This window comes from Anticarsia gemmatalis, chromosome W (genome assembly GCF_050436995.1).
Source record: "Anticarsia gemmatalis isolate Benzon Research Colony breed Stoneville strain chromosome W, ilAntGemm2 primary, whole genome shotgun sequence".
In the NCBI taxonomy this organism is placed as follows: Eukaryota; Metazoa; Arthropoda; class Insecta; order Lepidoptera; family Erebidae; genus Anticarsia; species Anticarsia gemmatalis.
The window spans coordinates 7,507,322-7,518,418 of record NC_134775.1 but is presented as its reverse complement, the minus strand read 5'-3'; the positions used below and the strand labels follow the sequence as shown (position 1 = coordinate 7,518,418).

The window sequence follows — 11,097 nt, the reverse complement described above, 5'->3', positions numbered from 1 at the left end:
TTAGTGATTCTCCACATATCTGTAAGTATTTCTTTACTGTTTTTGTTTGTTTTCCTAGGTATCCATCTTGGTAATAGGTAGAAAACAGTTATTGTTTTAGTTTAGGCATTTCGTCACTTCGTCAGTGAAGTAAAGAAGTTCTTTAGAATGGCAGCCTTAATAGCTATAGATTGTTGACTGACAGACTTTCTTTTGAATAAGGAATCAACGTTTTCAAAGTTGAGTTTTGAACACAAAAAGCATGTAGTTCAGTTAGGTCGTGCTCGCCCTGATATGAAAATAGATTACAGACGGTGTGATGGTTTCTTCAAACATTTCCATAGCTCGTTATACGATAAATATCCATGGCTCACTGGTAGTTGTAAATTAAACAAAATGTTTTGTTTCCCTTGTTTACTATTCTCTGATTCTAGCAGCGTTTGGAGCCATACAGGTTTTGCAGATATTATAATCTGACTAGGTACTTCCACAAGAAAGCATGTTCAAACTGAGAAACATATTCGTAGTTGCTTATCTTTACATGAGTTCGGAACGAATAGGATAGAAACATTCTTCGCCAATACATTTGAGGTTCACAATAGGAAAGTAGATCGCAATAGGAACTTAATGAAACGGTTCATAGATACTGTTATTTTGTTAGGCAAACAGGAGTTAGCTTTTCGAGCCCATGATGAAGGCTTAAGTTCAGATAATCGTGGCAATTATATAGAAACATTGTTGTATTTAAGCAAATATGATACCCTATTAGATTCTCATTTAGAACAATGTTCGTCCCATCAAAATCCTTCTTTTTCAGGTCTTTCTAGTGACATCCAAAATGATTTAATTCATAGCATTGCATCAGTTTTACGCGACCATATAAGGTTGGAAATAAATAGTGCCAAATTTGTTTCGGTGATGATAGACGAGACTCCAGATGTCAGTCATAGGGAACAACTAACTGTAGTATTTAGGTATTTAACAGAAACTGGCGTCGAGGAACGATTTTTAGGTTTTTATGACGTTAGTGGTAGTCGAACTGCGGAAATCTTATCTAGTCTGTTATTAGGAATACTTGATCAGTTTCGTTGTAGGGATAAGTTAATAGGTCAGTCTTACGATGGCGCAGCAGTTATGTCGGGCGAGCACGGAGGCGTGCAAGCGAAAATTCGCGAAGCATGCCCTATGGCAATATTTGTTCCGTGTTATGCACATGTTTCGAATTTAGTACTTAGCCGTTCGCTAGAAAATATTAGGGAACTTAAATCGTTTTTTGGGCACGTTAATAGCATCGTTCGTTTTTTTAATAAGTCTTCAAAACGGTCGCAGCTTTTGAAAGAAGTTGCTGATCGCCGTATGCCCGGGGTGTTGGAAACCCGTTGGCATTACCATTCCCGTATTATTAATGTATTGTTCAATTGTAGGTTAGACATAATTAGTACTTTTAGTTCGATAGTAGATAATCCAGAATCTTGGGATAGTGAATCTCTTTCTTTGGCAGAATGTTTCATGAGCAAATTGGAAAACAAACAATTTTGTTTTATATTGCATGTATTATCCGACATTTTTCAGAAAACCGACGTTCTTTTTAATTTACTTCAGTCGAAACAGATTGATATCGAAGTTGCGCGACGCGAAATAGATTCATTTTGGAACTGGATTTCCAACGATTTTATTAATAATTTTGATTCCATTTATGACAGCGTCCAAGAATTTTATGAGCCACCGAGACAACGTAGACGATGTTATTCAGATGAGATAGACTCTAAAACTTCGTATAGGCGTCTATGTATTGAAATAATCGACAATATTAAGACGCAAATACAAAGCCGATATCAATCTTTTTCTCAAATGAGATTTCTGAATTTACTCAATAAATGCAACTACACTTTATATAGTCGTTCTTTTCCGGATGAATTGATATCCGCTCTCATTTTCCACGAACTTTTGAGTTCGCCGCTTTAATAAACGAGCTTAGAGTATCATATACGACTAATTTTTTAAATAAATTAGATGTTTACGAGCTCTACCTTCATTTTCAAAATTCCTCATTAAGTGCCACTTTTCCACAAATTTTGACGTTGTGCAATATATTTCTAACCATCCCTATAACAGTAGCATCAGCAGAAAGATCTTTTTCCGCTTTAAAGCGTATTCATACGTATACACGCAACTCTCAAAAGGAGGAACGTTTATCAGATTTGGCCCTTATTTCAATTGAGAAACATTTGCTGTTAAAAATTAAAAATAAACCCGGTTTTTATGATAATGTCCTAGCATACTTTGTTAGAAAAAATAGACGAATAGCTTTAGAGTATAAGTAGATGCATTATGTAGATTGTAGTAAGTAATTTAGATATTTTGTTTAGTTTTGTAGTCATCGCTATCACCTATCATCACACCGCGCCACTCATAAGCAACGGCTTTTTTTAAAGCCACTTTTATTATACCTGAGAACACTGTTTTCATGTATCAGTGCTTTCATGTATAGTGAAGGTGGGTTAAAAAAACATCGACTTGAAAAACTTGCTATAGTTGAAGAACTGCACGAGTCGTCGAGGTAAGCTTTTTTAGCTCCGGCTTCCCTTTTTACAAAATTGACCCTTCGCCACTGCTGTAGAAATCTTTCCTGTAGATGACTGTGTCTACAGGAAATATTATTGTCTACAGGACGGAGATAAAATAACGTTTCTTGTGTCGTTTTAGGCAAAGAATATACGTTTGCACTAGAAGATGATGTTATAATTATACACAGCATATTTTCAATCCAAAAATTTATAATCAGATTTACCGAGACCTATCCCTCCGTTCGATATAGCACGTTTTTTATTCGTTTAGTATTTACTGCCAGCGATACAGTCTGTAGCTCTTTTTTGACTCGATATTTTCATCACAGCACCTAGCTTCTAAGCTTTAGCTTTATTGCATGATATGGATTTTTGGTATATGGTTGTTATAGTAACGATGCCGCGGGCGAGCAGAAGTAGAAATCAGCTTTCTGAGGAAGATAAAAAGAAACGCAGGCGTGAACAAAAGAAGCTTAGTATACGTCGAACACGTGCCAAGATGAGTTAAGCTGATTTAGAAGAAAGAAGACGACAAGATAGAGAAAGATATCGTCGAAAGAAGGAACAAGGTAAACTTAAAACTATTAAAGATTATACGCCTAGGGAACAAAGACAAATCAGAAAAATATGGAGAGAGAGAGCTTAGTTAAGACGTCAGAAGAAAAAAAATGACTTAAATACTCTGCGTATCATTGAACAGGACACACCACCGACTAGTCCGTCGTTTTCACGTGTGAGTGCCGGAAATGTCATTGTAAAGTATAATGTGCGGAGATTAAGAACTGAAAATAATTATTTAAGATGAAGAATACTGCAGTTGGAATCTAAAATGGCAATATATAGAATGAGATACATAAGATCATCAAATAGACTAGGAAAAGACAAGCAAACGTTCAAAAGAGTTAAACAGTCCAGGCAAACGCAAGAAATTAGAAAAAAGTACAAAGCTATTTGCTTCAAGATGAACAAAGCACACTTACATCGGGGAAAAACGATACAATAACTAGAAAGAAGGTTAAAAAGCAGATTAGTTTTTTGAATGATTCCATGATTAATTTACACAAAACTTTTGTGAAAAAGTCTGGAGTTAACATATCATATGAGACTTTTCGTAGATACCGGCCTTTCTGTGTATTATTTCCTAATATAAATGCTAGAAACACCTGTTTATGTACCATATACGCCAATAATACCTTTATTATTCGAGCGCTTTACAATGCTAAAATTATTCCTTACAAATGCATTACAGATTTGCTTAAACATTTGTGCTGTAATAATACGATGAGCGTAGCATGTTTAGAAAATAACTGTTCTGCTTGCAAATACAAGGCGTTGCAGTGTAACAATTTTGATGACAATGACACTATATTATTTGAAAGATGGATCACAAAAACAGTGGCAGTGGTAATTAAAAATACTATAAAAGAGTGTCGCAAAACGACCAAAGAAAAAGTTTCGACCACAAAGAAAGCTCTGTTACTTAAATTGAAATGTAATTTACCTACTTTAAGGAAGCATGTCGCAAACATATGTAATTCATCAAAGGAAAATCATACAACATATTAAACAAAATTTGTCATCAAGTGAAGGACTACTTCATAAAGATTTTTCTGAAAATTATAATTGTAAGTATGGACAGGAGGTACAATCGGCGCATTTTGGTGGATCCAAATCTCAACTATCGCTACATACATGCGTATATTATAACAGCAACTTAGACCCTCCTAATAATTATATTAACACTACATGCTTTTGTACAGTATCAGAGAATCTGCGCCACGATCCATCAGCCATATGTATTCACCTAATTGCTCTTTTAAACAGAATTAAGGAACTAACTCCAAATTTACAAATATTGCATATTTTAAGTGACGGGCCCCTAACTCAATATCGTAACAAGTCTATGTTTTTTTTACTGGCTACGCTATTAAGCAAAGAGTTTTCCGTTACGACAATTAATTGGCATTTTACTGAGCGCGGACACGGAAAAGGTGCGCCAGATGGTGTTGGCGGATGCGTCAAGCGCATTTGTGACAATCATGTGGCGAGAGGAAACGACGTAACGAATTTAGATGATTTAATTTTACTTTGAGCGTTTGTACTTAATTTTTTCAAATAGTAACAAGCTGATGTGAAATAGTCAGGATTTAAACATTCTGTAGAAAATTGTACTTTTCTGTGAAATGTCATCAGCAAAGAAGTACATTCCGTGAGTAGTTATTTAGTTAGAGTAATTATTTAGTAAGGGAAGTGAATACTGTTTTGAGCACATTGTACTAGATTTATTAGATAAGTCGTAAACTGCGATTGATTAAATACGGTTTATGATATAAACTGTGGACAATTAAGTCTTTTCTGTGTGCAGATAAAAATAAAAATTGTGATTTTTGCAAAAATAATCAAGACTGATCTGTGTCGATATTTTTTAGAATAAACATAGAAGACAATCTAAATAAAGGGTGATTTTCAAAGCGATTTTCAAAGCGATTTTTATTGATTTTTTTCTCATCGACCGAATTTGTGTTTGGCCCAATTACTTAAATGGCATAGTAACGTTAATCAGGTATTTGCTAGCCAGTCCAAGACTGAAAGTTGTAAATTATGGGAATTCAGTATCAATTTGTATTAATTATTATTGTTACTAAGACAGAACATATTTATATAGTATAATATATAAAACATATGTATATTTATTGAGGGCATGCAAAGTCCCCAACCCGCACTTGGCCAGCGTGGTGGACTCAAGGCCTAACCCCTCCCTCATTACGGGAGGAGACCCTTGCCCAGCAGTGGGACAGAAATGGGTTAAATTTATTTAGGACAGAACGCCCCGCGCGCGGTCATCGCTCCCCGCGGCGTCAGCTGACAGCGCTCGGTCGCGGCGGTCGTATAACGACGAGCCGCTTCTATGTGTGCGTACTGCGTAGTGAGAATTACCGAAATACGAAAAAAAAGTTGTGCAAAAAATTTTTTTTTGCGGATTCGTGATCAAATTCATGGGCAGTATCACCTCTTATGAGAATATCAGCTATTATGAGAAGACCCTGTATATCGATCCTGGAAAACAAAATGGATTCAGATTGGAAGTCGGAAACTAAACTTTGTTATTAAAAATGTTCCTAAACGGGGTAACGAAAGTGAGGACGAACTTATAGACATGATGGGCTGTTTAGCTTGTAACTTGGAGTGTAACTTTTTAAAATCTGATGTGAAGGACATATACCTACAGACTACGTGGGAAAAATAATGAAAGCCAAAATCAACCTATTATTGTGGACACATGTTCCACCATCTGGAAATCTGAAGTTTTGAAAAAGAGAAGTCTTTTAATAAAACTCACAAATATAAACTAACATGTAAACACTTGGGATTCACTTCACATGAAGATGCCCCGATTTACCTGTCCGAGCACGGCTCTCGTCTTCACTTCCTAGCCAGAGAGTTAACTAAATCTGGAGCCTATAAATTTTGCTGGACGGCGTATGAAAAGGTACCTATATGTCCAACCGTAACAATTAGGAGTGAGGAACAAGTACAAAAACTAATCGACTGTAATTGACTAGAATTAGTATATGGCTGCCAATTTGGATGGATCTATGCTCCTATACTAATTAATATGTTTTTTTTCCTAGGTATACGACATAAAAAGCGAATTTTATATGGTCTACTGCTGAAATTCGTTGTTCATTTTGTCAATTTCTCAATCCTTATCACGTGTCACACTTTGTAACTTCTAAAACTTACACAAATTATAACATATTCAATAATTATTTACACACAAATATACACCATACACACTACACACTTAATAACATAAATTATTGCACGTCCTTAAGAGAAGTAATTTTAACAAATTATACTTATAGTGATCTGAAATTATTCGTAACTTATATCACTACATATATATTTTATAAAAAATACTGCTTGTTACTTATTTTATGCGTATCAGGCTTTGATGTCTGGAAATCATATATGTAAATATAATGGATAGCACATTACAAGCTGTACAGGACATAGATGATATTGAAATTGCACGCAATTTTCAATGTGGTTGTACGGATTTACAAGCATATTAACATTAGTAAGAATGACATGACTATTATATCCCAAAATATAAGAAGTATTTACTGCAACTTCGACGACATTACAGTCTTCTTATCCACTCTAAAATTTGATCCGGACATTTTAATACTCACAGAATGTAGACTTGACCCTAAAAAACCTATCCCACAAATTAATAATTACCATTGCTCTGCGACTAATCGTAAACGTAACCAAAACGACGGTGTAGTGTCATATATAAAAAAATATTTAAAAGTTAAAGTTAGAGAAATAAGCCTGACACAAGCTTCGTGCCTCCAATTAGAAATATTGAATAATATTGTTCTAGCTATTTACCGGTCACCTTTTAACTCAAACACAGACAGACAGCTTCATTGACTCCCTCAACTCACACCTTAATACATTATTTGTGCGTGGGATATTAACATTAATCTTATACCTAGGGACAACGAACCTGCGTACGTTTATAATAATAGAGCTAACTATCTAAACATGTTGTCACTGTACTGCCTGGCCATATATTTCCTACACGTGAAGCGAAATGCTTGGATCATTTTATGATTAAAATAAACAGACAAAAATCAATTGCTAGTATTGCTATTCTCCACACCACTATAACCGATCATTACACAAAAATTTTATGTCTATCTAAAACAAAAATAAAACGAACTATAAACAAAATTACTACAACTATTAATTACGAACAGGCTATTAAATATTTAATAGATAATAAAATATCAGACCTACTTTTCTGTGACGACCCTGGCCAATTAACTTAACTTCTACAAAGTAAATTAACAAAATCCTTACAGCACAGCACTACTACTAAAACAATCCCTAACAGTAAGCGTACAGTTAAACCATGGATAACCAGTGGTATTTTAAGATGCATTCAAAATCGCAATAAGTTACAGCAAAAATCCCGAAATTATCCTTATAATGAAATTCTAAAATTAACTTACTTGAAATCATTGTAATAGTTTAATCAAGAAATCTATACTAATCTATACTAATCTATACTAATCTATACTAATATTATAAAGCTGAAGAGTTTGTTTGTTTGTTTGATTGTTTGTTTGTTTGTTTGAACGCGCTAATCTCAGGAATTACTGGTCCGATTTGAAAAATTCTTTCAGTGTTAGATAGTCCATTTATCGAGGAAGGTTATAGGCTATATATCATCACGCTACTACCAATAGGAGCAGAGTACGGGTGAAAAATGTTACAAAAACGGGGACAATTTTGACCCATTCTCTCTTATGTGACGCAAGCGAAGTTGCGCGGCTCAGCTAGTTAAAAATAAAATATGAATGCGAACTTCTCGGGTAATTCAGTCACTAATAATAAACAACTTTGGCAAAACATTAAATCAATTACTTATACTAAAAATTCGAAAAACCCATATACTGAATTACTTAACATTAGGTCAAGTCCTTCTGAGTCAGTTAACTTTATAAACAATTATTTCACCAGCATTGACAAAAAATTAGTGGAGAAAATTAAAAATAAAACATCAAATTATCATGGAACACCTAAATATTCACATATACAAGTGAACTCATTTGCTCTTTTAGACTCCAATGTTGACGAAGTAAGCGGGATACTAAAGAGTCTCAAAACTGGTAGTGCATCCGGATGGGATAACATACCTACAACATTTTTAAAATACATAAGCCAAGCAATCGTTCCAATCGTGACACATCTTGCTAATCTCTGCTTTAGACATGGTGTTTTTCCCGAGCCACTTAAAAAATCACTAGTCATCCGAGTTTATAAGGGCGGGGACGGAAACGATGTCAACAATTATAGACCTATTTCCATCCTGCCAGCAATATCAAAAATAATATAAAAACTAATAAATACTAGACTCGTGAATTACTGTGAAAAATACAAAATCTTAATTGACACACAGTTTGGTTTTCGGCAAGGCATGTCAACAGAAGACAATATAACTGCTCTAACTTCTTTGGTGGCTGACAGTATGGATAAGGGAGATACTTGTATGATCGTATTCCTAGACCTAAAAAAAGCATTTGACACCATCTCTGTTCCCACCCTAATTGATAAACTACCCAACTAGCACACAAGCTGCTTATACAGTCGTTATACAGCCTGATAGTTGCATAAGAGTCGTTCAAATGCTGTACAATTTTCTATAAGTTGTATACTAGCTATTTAAAAACCCCTTTAACAGCTAGGCGGGACAGTAGCCGTTTAGTAGGAAACTAATGACTTATAGTGATATATGAGCATGTAATTGCATCGCTAGACAGCCTAGGGAAGTACATATAATTGAGTTAATGGAATCTTCTATAACACCGTTAACTGTATAAGGGGACTTTAGGAGATAAAGGAGTTTAAACGGAGTTATGCGTTGCGTTTATAGCGCTCAAGAGCGTAAATAAGCTTTTTGTAATGCCTTAGGTTCTATAACAGATTTTTTTAGGGCTAGTGTATTACTCATCTATAAAAGAGTTGCGTAGGTCTTTAATAGCGCATTGAGCGTTATATCAGATATTTATATGACTTCTGTACGGCAAATAAATGTATAAGGTATCATTCGAAACATTTTTACAGCCATGGGGATTACAGAATTATGTTAAAGCACCTAAAGCGCTATAACCGAGTAATATACCTTTATATTAAAGCTTAAAATTATTATCATAATATATTTACATAGGTGCAGTGGTGACGCTCACCGGTCGGTAAACGATCTGTGGGTTAAGCAACCATTGGCGCGGTCATGGCGTCTCCGTGCTTCGGAGGGCACGTTAAAAGTCGGTCCCGGTTGTTGTCTACTAAGATAACAGTCGTTAAGCCACGTCAAAGGCCTCTCGGGCGGCTTGAACAACTTTGACTCTAGGTTGACCACTTACCATACGACAAACAAACAAGTGGTGATTCAGTCTGTCAACTGTTTTTAAAGAATCATACTATAAATTGACTTTCAAACTATTTTAATATTCAACGACTGACCCCTAAAAGTACGAGTAAAATGATGGTGTGCGACCAAAACAATTATATTGAAGCACTCCTATGCCACAACTGCAAAACCTTGAAGTCTACAACAGCAAACACTAGAGCCTTTGTACAGCTTAAGGCGCTAGAGCAGATGTAACCAAATCTGAGAGCTGCTTAATCGAGACGCCATTACAGCATTTGGTAAACATATTTTTTGAGGTTATTACGATCTTTTGAAGATCATATAAATCTATAGCCTGGTAACGTTAACATAATTAAAATCATTTTTTATTACCTAGCAGTGATAGCCGAGTGGTTTAAGTTGGCACCTCCCACGCAAGTGGTCGCAGGTTCGAATCCGAGGCAACACACCAATGACTTTTCGAAGTTATGTGTGTATTAGAAATAATTATCACTTGCTTTAACGGTGAAGGAAAACATCGTGAGGAAACCTTGCATGCCTAAAATTAGTTTAATACATTTATTGAGGGCATGCAAAGTCCCCAACCCGCACTTGGCCAGCGTGGTGGACTCAAGGCCTAACCCCTCCCCTTCGTTCGGGAGGAGACCCTTGCCCTGCAGTGGGACAGATATGGGTTATTAAAAAAATTACCTATAACCCTAATTAAACTGTCTGTAACCCTCAAAGTCTTATTTATGTTCAAAATACAATTTCCAAATCCACATATCTATATAATTTTTGCATTTAAAACTGAATATTTTGAGGGCGCATGAAAATATTGACGATAATATACATATATATTGACAGCAAACTGGAACTCGCACTTTCATATCACGTACACAAAGAAATAAAAGCGATAGACTACTTATTTTAATAATCCAATCCGTAAAAATAAAAGGGTAGTATTTAAACGAGTGACTGTAAATTAAAGCTTTAAGTGTTAAAAATAATTAATTTACGGTATAGTATTACTAAGTGAGCGACTAACTGCGAGCGACGAGATATTAGCAGAACAGCAACTTACAAACATTAATTTGAGTTACTTAAAATTCAAAATGAGAAGCTTCATAATACACTCAGCGGCAGAAAAAGTGGCCCAAGCGCTTATCCTGAATTTGTAAACAAATTAAGTAATATATGAAAGATATATTGTTGTAAATAGTTGCGAAGTGATCTGTTTAGTGTTATAAAGTGTTTAATTTGAGATTAATTTAAGTGACGGATGACTTTTTCTAACAATGTGTGTTAGAACTGAATTCGGTGATGATTCGAGAGGTCAGTTGAATTCTGTATTTTGAAATATTGCTGCACGGAAACGATTTTTTGTATGATTTTTATTGATGACTTGTCTATTTAGATTTTAGAAAAGATTTGAAGATGCCACTTACTGCTGAACAAGTGGCTTAGGTGGTCTTGTTGTCCGATCAGGGCCATTACCATTGAGAGGTGGCTGCATTTTTCAATGTATCGCGTACCACTGTAAGGTCTGCGATTAGGAGGTATCGTGAGACTGTTCTCTACACGCGGCGACGAGGAAGTGGACGAACACGATGTACATCCGCAAGA

At 35.3% G+C, this 11,097-nt stretch overlaps 1 pseudogene; it reads left to right on the top strand.

The window, feature by feature from the left end:
- Nucleotides 1-2,943: 2,943 nt before the first annotated feature.
- On the top strand, nucleotides 2,944-4,638 carry LOC142985890 (uncharacterized; annotated as a pseudogene).
- Nucleotides 4,639-11,097: the final 6,459 nt, after the last annotated feature.